Source organism: Neophocaena asiaeorientalis, unplaced genomic scaffold, assembly GCF_003031525.2.
Source record: "Neophocaena asiaeorientalis asiaeorientalis breed wild unplaced genomic scaffold, Neophocaena_asiaeorientalis_V1.1 scaffold171, whole genome shotgun sequence".
NCBI lineage: Eukaryota > Metazoa > Chordata > Mammalia > Artiodactyla > Phocoenidae > Neophocaena > Neophocaena asiaeorientalis.
In genome coordinates, this window is record NW_020174013.1 from 13,331,053 (window position 1) to 13,346,116 (window position 15,064).

At 37.3% G+C, this 15,064-nt stretch overlaps 1 protein-coding gene across 17 annotated transcripts in view; it reads right to left on the bottom strand.

The window, feature by feature from the left end:
* The window catches only part of NRXN1 (neurexin 1), a 1,113,124-nt gene that overhangs the window by 701,552 nt on the left and 396,508 nt on the right, over positions 1–15,064 (bottom strand). The gene's annotated exons all lie outside the window — the stretch shown is intronic.

Sequence of the window (15,064 nt, forward strand, 5' to 3'; positions counted from 1 at the left end):
TTCTCCCACTTAATGGTTGGTGCTACATGACCATAGGCAAGTGAATGTGGTTGAGTCTGAGCTTACTTCAGTACAATGGCTATAGTCATGCTGTCATGCCACACCTTCAGATTTTTTTAAAAATAAGGATCAGTAATATAATGATTATGGAATTATTATCATTATTATTAATTACAGACTGATTCTTCCATAACCTCCCCACATCCCATCTGTCATAGCTGTATTGAAACCATCATAAATCAACATTGTCTAGCTCAGCATTTTTCAAACCAGGTTTCTCATCTGCTTTGAATACTATTTTCTCAAGCCTCCCAAGGATGGTACAAAACTAACACCTTTCTAGATACATAGGAGAGAAGTTAGTTATTCTGTACAATAGATTCCTTAGGATTTTATTCCCTTCCCAACACCAGCAGAGCTCCAGCCTAAGGCAAACACACAGAATTTATCAGAAAGAGTTTGGAAGTAGTTTACAGAATAGAAGGAATCACTGAACCATCAAGTCTTGGAAAGGATGGAACATGGGGAAGATCTAAGTTCCTCATAGTTTTGGTCTCGTATAGGGTTGTATCGCTCTCGCTCGTATAACTCAACAACAGCGAACCCCAGACTCAAAGTAATTTCGTTCAAGTCCTGAATTCCCCAGAGGGGATGAAATTTGATTAGCTCAGTTTGTGTTGGTCAGAAATATTTACTCCCAGTTCAGACTTTTATGATTGGAGTAGGGGAAACCGGCAGGATTATAAAACAGGAGCATACGGGGGAATCACATAAGAGGACAGCCTACTCACTGATTAACACTTGACACTGTCAACAAGTCGGTATTGGGATCTAATATTACAAGAGAACCCTTCCCAGCATGTAGAAATTATTACAATTTGCTTTTTAGAACAACTAAATATAAACTTATGTCTCAAGCTCCAATTTTTTTAAAAAAATGGACATTGTCTGATTTGTGGTTAACTTTCTTTTAACTGTGAAACTTTATCAGAAATCTCAGTGAATCACATACATGTAAATTTTAGAACTGGAAAAAGGAGACCTTTAAAGGTTATGAGATCTTCTCTGGCGTCTATAGCTAGGCACAGGTGAAGCTGAGATGAGAAGCTGAGTCTCTAGACCAGTTGATCCCAAACAGGGCCGGTCATCAGAATCGCCTGGGAAAGAAACCTTTAAAAAATATTGTACAACACAGGGAATATAGCCAATATTCTATAATAAATATAAATGCAATATAACCTTTAAAAATTGTTTATCACTATGTTGTATGCCTGAAACATATAATACTGTACATCAACTCCACCTCAATAAAAAAAGAAGAAATAAAAGCATATTTCTAGCACCCATTCCCTTAAGTCCTACCTTGTTAAGACTGGAGTAGTGCTCCTGATACTTTCTTATTATTTTTTACTTCCCAGTTATTTCCAGTAACCAGTTAAGCTTGAAATTCAATGTTTCTTGTAAAATACCGGGCCTTCCCCCTTCCCTTACTCTCCATGAAAAGAACCCACTTCCCAACAAACAGCACAAAATATACAATAAAATAGATGAAATATAAACAAAGCAATCAAAAAGCAGAGCACATTCTCACTTTCTAGTTTGGAAGTAATTTGATTGGTGAGAGAACATTCTGGCCAGACTGAATAATACCACCTCTTGATCAGTAACTGTAATTCACAATACATCTGTTCACTTCTCACACTGAGAATTCTCTGATCTCAAGGATAAGACATATTTCCACATTCACAAGCTATAAATGCTTTTTTTCCTTTTCTACCTGTTGTGAGTAAACCAAACACCCTATTGAAACAAGTCTGTTCTTTCTAAAGATCATTGGCCTTGACACTATATGGCAAGAACACGTGATATATTTTATATCCCATACTTGAAATAAGTTGCCTCCCCCTCCATTCCCCACACTACAGTAGCCTTTCTCATGAACAAGTCATAAAACGGTTAAAGAGATCTTCTCATTCAAGGTCTTTTGAAAATTTCTTCGCAGTTACCCAGGATTCACATACCGTATATAGACTTTGTACTTGCAATGCACTCTTCTATTTTTTTATAGAAATAGGAATTGTTCTAAATTAACTTCATAAAAATAACGGTTCACCACTCAAATCTGAAAAACACTGATTTAATTCAGTCTTTTCATTTTACAGATAAGGAAACTAAGGCCCGGGGAATTTAAGAGACTTGGCAAAAAACACTTAGCTTGTGAATACCTCAGACTAGAATTTGGATCTCTGACTGAATGCTATGCTCTTTCTACTACAGTCTGCTGCATTTCTAATGCTATTTTAGATAGGTTTGAATGGACACCTTCACAGTTTCAGAGGGAAGAAAATATTCATTTTGAAGAATATAGGACAGTCTAGCTTTTTCACCAAGATGTTCAATCCTAATTTAATCTCTTTCCCAGATAACTAGCTTTCATAACTCTTAGATAAAATATGCAAAATTATAGCTTTATAGCTTTCATATCACCAGTTAATATTACTATTATTTTTCTCAGCTATTATCTCAAAGTGAAGTAATCACCTTGACTACCTTACCATATTTGCACTAATTATGTTAAGCTTCTCAACATCAAAATTTTAATTTTGCAGTTTATTTTGATTTATAGTATTATGATGAAAGTCTTTGACTTAAATATTCAAATATTCCTACTTAAAAACAGACAATGCATTTTATTTTAAATCGATAATATTACCAATAATGTAGGAAAAAAATCTGTAAAACCACATGCATGAATCTTCAACCCACTCAGATGCTGATTTTATATATTTCCTTCCTGAAGGAAAATCATCTAAGAAGCAATCTAGAGTTGTATCTTGCTGCCAATTCAGGCAATCACATTTGCCCAAGCACAAAGAAACCCCCAAAGAGCTGAATTCAATTGTTTTCAGTTTTTTTTAATTAAAAATTTTAGCCAATCTCCAAAACTCTCATTATACAAAATGTATAAGGTTTAAGTATTTCTGGCAAAATTCAATGCAAACATTCAAAGAAGGCAAACATTCTGTCTTGAACAGTGCTCTTTATTTGCTGGTCAGAATAAAACCTGAAGCTGATGAAAAGCTTATGGAAGCTAAATATCCCACTGTGGACGTTAAAAACAAGGATGTTCTACTCTAAGGAGAAAGTCATGGAAGAAAGAACTGGGATTAAACTAAAGAAAGACGCAACACAAGAGCTAGTCCTGAAATAGAAGAGCTGACACCCCTCCATCAGCAATTTCTCCTTGACAGGTCTGTCTTTCTTTAACAGGTTGATACCTCTGTACACCACAGGCTGAAATTTTAGGTGCCTAAGCTCCTCTTCCTTCTTCTAATAGACAAATGCACAAAAAACTCTTTTTTGCTTCCCTTGCTGCTGTGCCATAATAAACAATGGCTCGGGATTTTTCTTTTTTTTTTTTGGTACGCGGGCCTCTCACTGTTGTGGCCTCTCCCTTCACAGAGCACAGGCTCCAGATGTGCAGGCTCAGTGGCCATGGCTCACGGACCCAGACGCTCCACGGCATGTGGGATCTTCCCAGACTGGGGCACAAACCCGTGTCCCCTGCATCGGCAGGCGGACTCTCAACCACTGCGCCACCAGGGAAGCCCACAAAAGCCTTTTAATAAATTTCTGCTTGTGTTTTCTTTACATATATTTCAATTTGAAGACAAAGAGTTTCTTCCCCACTTCCCTCATTTGCTGTTGCTTGTTTGACTAATTAAAAAGCACACTCTCTGAATGCTGAAAAGAGAAAATGGAAGAGTGGGCAGATGGGTCAAGATGGAATGTCCGTGGCTCTGGCAGGCCTTGCGATTTTTTCCACTAAAACAAATCCTTTATTCTTCTAGCTCAGATTCAAGGAAGGCACAGAGGCAGCCCTTCGGCCTTTCCTACTTCAGGTCAAAGTCCTTTTTATACTTGGCATACAACCTAGATGCATCAGAATTCTGTACAAAATGGGAAGTTTTATGCTTCCAAATAATTCAAGTGCATGCTGTGGTCCCTGTGTCCTGTGGGCTGCCCTGGCAGATTTGAGGCATCTCTTAGGGCAAAGTGATTTGAAAGCTTTGAGGTTTTCTTGGCGACTGGGAAGAATAATTTGACTTCACTTGGAATAAGATCATATTCAGCAGAAAAGATCTGCTGTGCTCAAGGTCACAGACCTTGGCTCTGTGGATATTCAGTTATTCAGCAGAATAACCACTCCAAAGCCTTCAAAGCACTTTTGGATGCTGCTACAGGTGTTGCCTGCAGAGACCTTCCTGACAGCCACTGAGTTCCTTCATCTGTCTGTCCCCTTCTTAATGCTGTCTCTTCTGCTCTCCAAAAACCACATTCCCTCTTTATACATATATATGCATGTATATGTATGCAATCCCAAAGAGATGTTTCCATGAATCAAGATCCATATGTACATATATAAAGGACTACGTAAAGTTTCCAGGGGGAAAAGATTTTTTTAATTGACGCATTTCAAAGCCTTAAGTCTTAAGCAGCATTTTAGAATGTATTTGCAAAATAAATCATGGAAGCCCCAAGGAATTAATTCATTGATTAAAGAAACATATTAAAGACCTACTATGTGTGAGGCACTATATTAATTACTTTGAGGGAAACAATATTGAATTAGACAGATATCTATCTTATAAGATGTTCAAAATGCAAAGAGGACACAAGGCATATAAGAGGTCAGGGAAATTTAAAAGAAGAGATTATTTCCAAAGTGTTGAGATACATTTCTTAAAGAAGGTTAAACTTGGATGACATCTTGAAGGATGACACATTTGAAATTTCGGGAATTTGGGGAACAGCACAACAGGTGAGGGGATGAAATGAGTGACCGTTTTGAGGTGAGAAGTCAAACAATTAATGAAATTTGACTAGAACTAAGATGGCATGAAGAAGAAGAAAGGCAAATGACGCGAGAGAGTTTGTTTAAGCCTGAATTATAAAAGGCTTTGATAAAGGAAAGAAATATTCCTGACATTTTTATCAGGAATATGCAGCTGAGAATGAAATGTGAATTAGTGATTGGCACAGACTTAGGGACAAGAGTTGCACTTCACACTTTTGTCATGAATATTAAAGTTTTGAAAAACGCAGTCTATCTAAAATCAAGGTAATGATTTCAATGCAAAAATAAGGAGAGCTTTGGAAAGCTATTCAGGTTTGGTTGGGGAGGAGGGAGGAGACAGATGGATGGTCCATCACTAGATATTTTTATTCTTATTTCCTATCAAACAGACAAGCATTTGTGAGGAAAAAGACTTCATGTAAGAAGGATTTACTTTGTACTATCTGCCAAGGAGGATATTGGTTTAATGATTCAAAGAAGTAAAGCAAAGTTATATTATATTTAATTGTAAGATATAACTAGTAAGTTGCATTAAACATGATTAAAGGATATTATGAAGAGACTTTAGATTCTTTAAAACTACTGTATTGAACATAGAAGAAATAATAGTCCAAGATATTCTTGAAATACCCTGTGTGAATGCCAACTTTTCTGGTGGAATAAATTTAAATGCAAATGAATACAGTGCCTAAATACATTTTCTTTTGACTTTGTTCCCAGTGATGTGGTTAAGAGCCCAAACTACCACTCCATCACTTATTAGCTTTGTGATTGGGGGCAAGTTGTTTAACATTATAATTTTCCAATTTCTCCTATTTAAAATGTGGGTAAAAGTTATATTTACCCAGAGGCTAATGAATTGATGCTTATAAAATTATTAGCATAGTGTCTGGCTACAAATGTCATTCAGTTTTCCTGGTACACAAGTTTTCTCTGTTTGCTCTTTAATCTTATAAAATCATTTCCATCAGAGTTTTACTTCATGGCAAGCTGCTTTTATTTCTTGATCAAGAAAACATATCCTATGCCCAAAATTATATAGATACTTTCCTCTCTTTTCTTCTAGTATTTCTATAACATGCAATCCCTTTATGGTTTTTTATATGAATGATACATGGGTGGAACCTAATTTTACTTTATTTCCCACATGTATAATCAGTTCTTTCAACACTGCCTATTAAATACTACATTCTTTCTTCACAGTTTTTAAACACCGCATTATCATACACTAAACTCCATAAATACCTGATATATTTCTAGACCCTATTTTTCTTTATATACCTGTTTGTCTGTTTCTATGCCAGAACAAAACTGCTTTACTTATAGTCATTTCACAGTACCTTTTAATATTAAGTTGGTACCCTACTCAAATTATTATCTTTCTCAAAAAAATTTAGCTGTTTATGTTTGCACATTAACTTCAGAATCAATTTGTCAATTCCCCAACCCCTCTCCCCAAATTGAGATTATGAGTTAAATTGCCCTAAATCTATCATTTAATTTAAAGCTTAAATCATCCGATCCAGGAACACACGGTTTGTTTTTCCACTTATTTGGGCCCTATTTTGTATCCTTCAGGAAAGACTTATTATTTTTTTATGTAAGTCTTACACAAGGCCAGTATTTTGCAACATTTGGATAAGCTTTTAATATTCCTAAAATCTTCATGCAGGTAAAAACCCTAATGATTTAAACATCTACTTTAATTTGATGTACACAATGATTTGAGAGAAAATCCCATCAATATTTTTGCCTTGCCTCTTTAGCCTTCTATCCTGATTGCTAAGTAACTGAACTGGTAAGAAAGATATTTATTCTTTATATTACTCTTTCAGATATAAAAAAAGGATTTTTTTCACTAGCTTTATATATATATATGTATGTTTACAGCTAGCAAGCCATACTATTTTAAAATTCTACCTTATGGAAAGGAATAACTCCTATAAATTCCATAAGAGACTATCAAAAGTGATAATGACAACAACAACAATGGTTTAACTGGAAACAGATGAGCAGCCCCCGCATGGCTAATCCCCATGGCCCTACAGTCAGAAAGTAAGGACTAAACCATCCTGACAGATGGACATCAATTTTAGTCTCATAAACTTATGGCATGGAATAAAATTCTCTTCTACCAGCTCACTGGAGGACATTCTTTACTCTAAGTCCGATTCTTCATTTAGTCTACCCTCCAGGTTGAAGGAAAATAATTCTTTCATTATTACTCACCAATAACAACCCGGAGAGACATAAAATTACATTGAAAGTGCAAATAGTCACCTTCCTCTTACAATTTCACTACTGAGGTCCAGCACTTAACACATTAACTCAGAAAATGAAAGTGTTGCAATTTAATCCAATTCAGGATGCTGGAGAGCATCTACAGGTTTGCTAAATATAAATTTTTCTCTATAAAAGCATAGCTACATAAACTTCTTGATTTTGATATTGAAAATAACATGTCAAATACAGGTATATTCCAAATGTGACCCAAAATAAACATTCAAAGCCACATCCCAGAAAGCCGTGTTTTTCTATAAGCTACATAGAAAAGTGTCTCTAATTTTCATCTCTAAGAAAAAATAAATACAAGAATTATGAGGGGGCACCTTCAATTTTTACCCTACCTGCTGTGTGACTTTTTACAAAGAACATGTATTAATTTTATAACTTTGAAATAATATATTTTATGAATTTGATGTGTTTTTAAATTTTCCTTAAAAGTTCCCTTCTAATTTACTGAATGGAAACTAATAAAATTTCAAAATATTAAAAAAAAAATAACAAGGCACTTCCTCTGGAATTAATAGCATCTGCATCTTTTTCTTTACTGGACTTTATTTTTCTTTCTGTACAGCATTTATCACTACCTCAGTTATGAATTATTTATTTATTTATTTATTTCCACATGTCCCATTAAAGTGTGAGCTCCACGAGAGCAGGAGACTTTGTTGCCGTTGTCATGATGGTTGTCTACCACCGGATCTCAGGGATTGGGACAGTGCCCAGAACCTAGGAGGCACTCAATAACCTTGTGTTGACTGAATTACTTATGATTACTTTACTTGCAATTTGCACATGAGCACAAGACCTAAAAACTAACCAAATAAGCTATTTTAAAATATAAATGGGGGCTTCCCTGGTGGCGCAGTGGTTGAGAGTCCGCCTGCCGATGCAGGGGACACGGGTTCGTGCCCCGGTCCGGGAAGATCCCACATGCCGCGGAGCGGCTGGGCCCATGAGCCATGGCCGCTGGGCCTGCGCCTCTGGAGCCTGTGCTCCACAACAGGAGAGGCCACATGTAAATGGAACTTTCTGTCATTATTAACTATGATCCTTTTAAGCTTTACTGGGCTTAAAATTAAAAATCAAATTTGATTATAGAGCTAAAGAAAGCTACTGCTTGAATGTGAGATCAGGAATGATTTTTATTTACACGTCTATCTAAGGAGGGGAAACAGGTCCTTATCACACATTAAACAAGTCATTCAATTATATCTGTTCAAAGTACCACCAAGGAAGGAAAACCAAAATGTGCCTTGAAGGCAGATACTCAATTGGCACTTAGGAAGGGATTCCCTTAAAAGGAACACTTCAGTTGCTGGGAGCTGATGAAAGAGTAAGAGTTAAAGCAGGTAGAAATGGAAAGGAACATTCTAGGTGTCTACAGAGATATCTAGAAAGTTCTGAGGCCAGAAGTTCTTGTCAAATTCTAGAAACTGTAAGAGTGAAGATGCACTAGAAAAGAATCAGGACAAAACAGGTGGAGGGCAGCTGTTTTGATGGCAGACTTTCTTCTCACACTGAAGTTAGCCAGCTGGAGTCCTTGGAACTTTCCTGAACTTTCCTGCAACTAGCAGCACCGTGTTCCTGCCAGATGCTGCATCAGTAACAAGTCAAAGCAGGAAATACTCTAAAATTGGCCAGTTTGTTTAGTGATGAGGGTGACTCCTGGCTGGTGAAAAAAGGCATTTTGTATTCAGAATGTTTGAAATTCCTTAGATGGCTTTCCAAATTTCATAAGCACACTGTGATGTGAGAGATCAAACTGAGGAGAATCAGCTCTTTGGCTGCAGATCTGAGATCTTTCTAGGGGAGGACAAAAGGAAGCCAAACCTCATCCATCTATTTTCACACTAGTGACACAATCTAGGTTCAATTATTCAACTATGAAAAATTCCGTTTTCTTATGATTCCTCAAATGCCATAATTGTTTCTGACTCTATACTTTTCTTTTTTCTCTCTGACCTGTTCCACTAGCCACATATTTCTAGACTCACCTCAAGTCCTACCGCAAGAATCCTTCCTTATATGAGCCATCCCTCCTCTGACCTCTTCTATATTTTATACCCTTTATTATACAATTTTTTATTCAATTGCATATGATTCTTGAGGAGAAGAGGAGGAAGAGGGCAGGAGGGAGGTAGGAAGGTAGAAAGAATATAGATGTGAATACAGAATTTTTTTTTTTTTTTTTGTGGTACGCGGGCCTCTCACTGTTGTGGCCTCTCCCGTTGCGAAGCACAGGCTCCGAACGCGCAGGCTCAGCGGCCATGGCTCACGGGCCCAAGCCTCTCCGCGGCATGTGGGATCTTCCTGGACTGGGGCACGAACCCGTGTCCCCTGTATTGGCAGGCGGACTCTCAACCACTGCGCCACCAGGGAAGCCCCTAGAATATTTTTATCAAACGAAAATTTCTAATGAGGATGTAAAAGACCAATTCAAGTTCAAGCGTTACCTTCTTTGAGAGAACATTATTCAATCTGGGCGCCTTGTTTTAATATTTCTCTATAGAATATCTATGCAATGGGAAGTCTCCTCGAACAACTACTTGCTAAACAAGTCATATTTACCAAACACTTCTCAGTTTTAGACATGTTTGCTTAGGTCATTCTCTGGAGATTGTCCTGAAGAAGAAAAAAAGTTGAAACTTGTAGATAGTAATCCAGGGGAAAAATATATAAATTATTTCATTTATTAGCCAGTTTTGAGAGCCTCACGTCTTGTTCTAGGTGTTCAGAATACACGTGTGAAGTATAACATTTTTAAGATTGTTAAAACCAGTTCAGAAAAAATCCTTAGCCCTCCAACAGAAACACAGGTAAAGAACATGAATAAACAACCCACAAAATTGAAAATTTATGATCAATAAATCTATGAAAAATTATGCAACCTTATAAATATTCAAAGAAATGCATGGAAAAACAAAATAGAAATGGCTTTGTGTTTAGCTTATAATATGTAATAATGGTTGGGTGTAACAAAATAAGCACTTCATATCTAACTAACTAGTGGAAATGCAAAGTGGTATAAACTATGGGGAATATAAATCGACGATTTATTTAAAGACTCAAAGAAAAGTTCTGCCCTTGTCCTAATAATTGTGCTGCTAGATAACACAACTAAGGAAAAACATCAGAAACATGAACAAAAGTTTGTATACTAGATGTTCATTACAGACCTAAAAATCAGGAAAATTTGTAAACAATTAAAATATTCAATTATTGGAAAACAAATAATGAAAGAACATTAGGGTGGAATATTTTGCATCATTAAAAATCATGCCGTCCCGGGCTTCCCTGGTGGCGCAGTGGTTGGGAATCTCCCTGCTAATGCAGGGGACACGGGTTCAAGCCCTGGTCTGGGAAGATCCCACATGCTGCAGAGCAACTAGGCCCGTGAGCCACAACTACTAAGCCTGCGCGTCTGGAGCCTGTGCTCCGCAACAAGAGAGGCCACGATAGTGAGAGGCCCACGCACCGCTTGCCACAACTAGAGAAAGCCCTCGCACAGAAACGAAGACCCAATACAGCCAAAAGTAAAAAAAAAAAAAAAAAAAAACATGCTCTCATGTTCTAATGATGGAGGAAGATACCCTTCACATAAAACTAAACAAAATAAAGACAAACAAATTGTATTATAAATTGTATGCTTATAATTATAATGTATATGTGTATTAGAATGTGACTATTTCTGTGTTGCATAAAAGTGTGGGTTTTTCTTCTTTAAATCTTTTTTTTAATCTTCCAAATTTTCTATAATGAGCACTTTTCATAACCAGAAAAAAGTTAATATTAAATGAGTAATTTACACTCATTTTGCCATGTGCATAAATTATTGTACATAAATAGCTCCCTTTTACAAGTCGAGCCAAAGAGATGCCAAACCATATTGGGTTCTGCAGAGACTCAGTTGCCAGCAATAACATAATACAAAACCTCCTACAGAGACCCTCTTCTTTTTCACAACACTGTATTTCTTTTTTAACAGTGTTTAACAGTTGGAAATGCTGAGAAGCTACAGATGAGATCATTAGTGGAAAGTATTTTCCATTGCTCTTTTGTCAGGGAAAATCCCTTAGCAGATATCTATTTCGGAGTCATGTTTTTGCCCAGGCCGACAAAATTTAAAGCAGAGTAGATAAAACATGTATTTGTGAGCATCCTCCTCTATCAAATGGAATTCACTTTGGCTATCACACTGATCAAGATAATTTGTCCTGGGCTCTTCCTCTGTAGGACCCTGATTTGTACAGTGTGAGAAACTGCAACATAGCATGTAGTCAGGGCCTCAAAAGATGGCACCTGAGCAACCACTTCTAAAAGTCACCAGAAATACCAGAAAGATAGGCTGATGGAGATTTACAATCCTTTATGGTCTGCAATTCAAGTGTACTATGTGTGCACCGAAGCAACTGACTCAGTGAAGCTCATGAAAACCCCCCAGCGACTTGGGTTCAGCAAACAGTCTGCTTCACCCCTACTCATTTCCACTGTAACCCAGCATGCTGGACTGAGAAGCCAAGGGCTTGTTTAAAGGAACAATCCACTTTCCTTACAGAATCTTGGGCCCTCACCTTTGTAAGCCACCTTTGCCTTGGGTTGCTGAGACCATCTTCTCAGGGGCTGCTCGCTCTTGTACAAATGTATATCCACGTAAATCCTCACAACTCACGGGCTCTGAGATTTCCTTGTCAGTTAATCTGAAGGTCCTCTGCCTCAGATCCCAATACCTCTGAGCTGGGTCAGGTTTTCCGTGATTAGCCTAGCAATGAATTCAGCTTAATTTAACACCCATTCTGTCTGAAAGTCTTTAGTTTTCCTTTATCAACCTAGAGGACTGATGAACTATAGTTAGAAGTGTATTCAAATTTTGGATAGTTTGAATTGTATATGAACTGGGGGGGGGAGTCTTCTTTCAAGGAAAATACAAAATTAGGTACACACACAAAGAAATCACAATTAATTTCTGAATATGCGAGATCTTTTTCTTCTGAAATTTCTTTAGGTATTTACTAAAACTAACATAGAAATGCTTCCAGATTATAGTTTGGCTTCTTCTCCTTGAAGAAAATAATTCTATGACTCCTAAAACTTCATAGAGGCAGATACAAATGAGGAACCCTCAATTTTAAGGTGAGACAGTCAAATGAGACTTCTGTTTACAGAAATCTTCTCATTTACTTGATTGACTGGTTTTGCTTCTTATCGTGTCAGTCTCTCCTTGGGGAAGGGGGGTATCTGCTTCTGCTTCAGCCAATGACATTGTGACTTTGGCTAAGTTATTTAAATATCTTAAATCATGTCAAATGGGACTAGAAATACATATTGCATTATTGGACTTCTAGGAAGATTAAGTGCAATCAGAGGAAAAAGGATTCATACACTATTGTCTGAAAATTCTTGTACTAGAAGATAATTCTTTTTCAGGGCAAGGAATTTCTGTGGACTCCCTAGCACTCTTCCGTGCATACAATCCAGATTTCTCTGATTAGGGACTGATTTGTTTGATGGACGGGAATGAATCATAGAGGTCATAACTGCCCTTGCTCTCTCCCTAAAATGTAGAAAAATGAATCAGCTGTGGTCACCTACCTTTTCATTGTCTGATAGCCACAAGTGGTCTAAATCCAGTAAACTAAAGTGGACACTGGTGGCATTTATATTTATTCTCCAGCTGTTTCTGTCTCCCAGTTTTACCAATTCCAGTCAGAAATGCCATTGTTCCTGAGGAATCTGAAGAAGAACTGCCTCAACTGTGCACTGTCCCCAGGGTGTGTGGATGTGATATATAGAATATGCCACTGTATATAAGGGATTTGAGCATCTACAGATTGTGGTAACCACGGGGGCCCTAGAACCAATCCTGCCTGGGTACCAAGGGATGACTGTAAATATCTACTGTGATAATTAATGAGAGCATTTTTTTTTTAATTTAACCTATTTTGTAAGGTAGTTATCAAAGTGGTTCTGATACAAGAAAAGATCCCAAATGTGAGATCCCTGCTTTGTGATGCCAGATGCCTTCTTGTCATTGCTTTACATACATATAAAGCATGTATATAAATATAAAATGATGAAATATGATTTCAGTAAGAGCAAGCAGTGTACAGCTCCTGACGTCATGTAATAACAGAGCACACTGTTTTTGTGCAGATGTCCACACAGTTATCAAAGGATGATTCACCTTCTGGTTCTATGCTCTCTTCCCCTGGATACTCGTAAGAACCTGCTCTGAAATTTAAACATCAAATAAAAATGCTTCCAAACAATTATTGTGACAACAAACACACCAATAAGCCTATAAGCAGCAGCCCAGTATTTTATCCCTGTCTTTAATGTCAGGTTGCTTTTTTTTTTTTTTTTTGTGGTAGGCGGGCCTCTCCCGTTGTGGAGCACAGGCTCCGGATGCACAGGCTCAGCGGCCATGGCTCACGGGCCTAGCCGCTCCACGGCATGTAGGATCTTCCCAGACAGGGGCATAAACCCGTGTCCCCTGCATCGGCAGGCAGACTCTCAACCACTGCGCCACCAGGGAAGCCCCAGGTTGCTTTTTTATTCCAGAGGTCAGGAAAACAAATGCTCCATGAGCTCACTATGTGCATGCCCAAACCAGCAGAAAAATAGGTGCCTTTCCAAATGCCAGACAATGAAACCTAGGATTTTTCTTTGTACCTCACTGTAATTTGGGTGATAAAACATTTGCTAATACAAACTATTAGAACAAACCAACAAACGGAAACAAGTCTCTCATAGTCTATTTTAAAAACCCCTCACTGTGTTCTTAATTAACTGCTGACTTTTAAAACAAAAACGTCAGTCAGGAAGTACAAAGTTATCTTTAGCTCTAACTTAAAATTTTCAGATCCTGAATATTTGAAGATGAAAAAAGCAAAAAAAAATAAGTAACTGGCAACTTATTTTAGCCAACACTTTGGAATTAATTTTAAGTGGTAGAAAAACTACAAAATAGGAACCCATTTTTCTGTGGTTTCTGGTATCTAGTGGATTACATTATAGTAAACTTTATAACCTGGCACTCAAAATACATGTTTTAGCCACAGCTTCCTTCAATAACTGGTAAGAAAGTAATTAGTATCCATAACAATGATCCCCAAACACTGTCATTCCTGAGAATCAGATCATGGTAAAAATAAGTAATTCTGAGTTTTATTGTTAGGTTTATTTTATTTTTAATTCATTTGAAATGAGTGATCTATGTATTGTGCGTGTGCTTAGTAATTCTTTCCTGTAGAGAATACCTTCTGACCACATTGAAAAATATAAGTTGACTCTTTATTCTTAGGAGCTTTTCTAAAGGAAAACTATCTCTATAAAAGTAAAGAATGTGAACTTGCTGGCAAAACTTGTTCTCTTCCATTTCTCCTCCTTCCCCAACCCTACCCCTTCTTTTTTCCATCGCTCACAATCACAGGGTTAGTATAGCTTGTACTGGGGCTTTGGAACTGTAACAAACAAGGACAATTTTCTGGACCTAATTAACTCCTGTTAAAATAAGTCCTGCATGATAGTCTACCCAGAGTTGCACTGAAACAACAACAAACCCTAGCAGTCTATGCATGATGAACCCTATTTAAATGAGCAGATTATTGTAGGATCATTATGAGCTGCTCCGTGGCCACAGGACAGGTATTACAGCCTGGAGTAATGGAGGGTTTTCTTGCAGACACCTGCAGGCTGGACTATCAGTTGAAAGGCTTCCCTGGTAAAATCAGAGAGACAAACATGAAGTTTCTCTTTTAAGTTTTCACACATCTCTTCTACAACTGACATCACTTATCATTCCCACTCTCCTTTAATATGTTGCTATCTTTGACCTCCAGGTCTCTAGATTCATGGTTTTGTCTCATTTGTATCTTTAAGAATATGTTTAATCGATTTTTTTTTTTTTTTTTTTTTTTTTTT